A 681-nucleotide genomic window follows, 5' to 3' on the forward strand; every position below is an offset into this window, starting at 1 on the left:
CAAAACTGCAAGTTCTATGGACTTCCATTTGAAGATCCTTATTAGTTTTTAACTGAGTTCTTGCAGATCTGTGAAACTGTTAAGACGAATAGAGTAGATCCTGAAGTCTACAGGCTCATGCTTTTCCCTTTTGCTGTAAGAGACAGAGCTAGAATATGGTTGGATTCACAATCTAAGGATAGCCTGGACTCCTGGGAGAAGCTGGTCACGACCTTCTTGGATAAATTCTTTCCTCCTCAAAAGCTGAGCAAGCTTAGAGTGGATGTTCAGAACTTCAAACAAAAAGATGGTGAATCCCTCTATGAAGCTTGGGAAAGATACAAGCAGTTGACCAAAAGGTGTTCATCTGACATGTTTTCAGAATGGACCATATTAGATATATTCTATTATGGTCTATCTGAGTTTTCGAAAATGTCATTAGACCATTCTGCAGGTGGATCCATCCACCTAAAGAAAACACCTGTAGAAGCTCAAGAACTCATTGACATGGTTGCAAACAACCAGTTCATGTACACCTCTGAGAGGAATTCCGTGAATAATGGGACACCTCAGAGGAAGGGAGTTCTTGAAATTGATGCTCTGAATACCATATTGGCTCAGAACAAAGTGTTAACTCAACAAGTTAACATGATCTCTCAAAGTCTGAATGGATGGCAAAATGCATCCAACAATACTAAAGAG

At 39.8% G+C, this 681-nt stretch overlaps 1 non-coding gene across 1 annotated transcript; it reads right to left on the reverse strand.

Annotated features, from left to right (window-relative positions):
- Nucleotides 1-249: 249 nt before the first annotated feature.
- LOC127742964 (small nucleolar RNA R71) lies at nt 250-353 on the reverse strand. The gene has a single exon (XR_008004308.1). It is a non-coding gene; the product is annotated as a small nucleolar RNA R71 (small nucleolar RNA).
- Nucleotides 354-681: the final 328 nt, after the last annotated feature.

This window comes from Arachis duranensis, chromosome 1 (assembly GCF_000817695.3).
Source record: "Arachis duranensis cultivar V14167 chromosome 1, aradu.V14167.gnm2.J7QH, whole genome shotgun sequence".
Lineage (NCBI taxonomy): Eukaryota > Viridiplantae > Streptophyta > Magnoliopsida > Fabales > Fabaceae > Arachis > Arachis duranensis.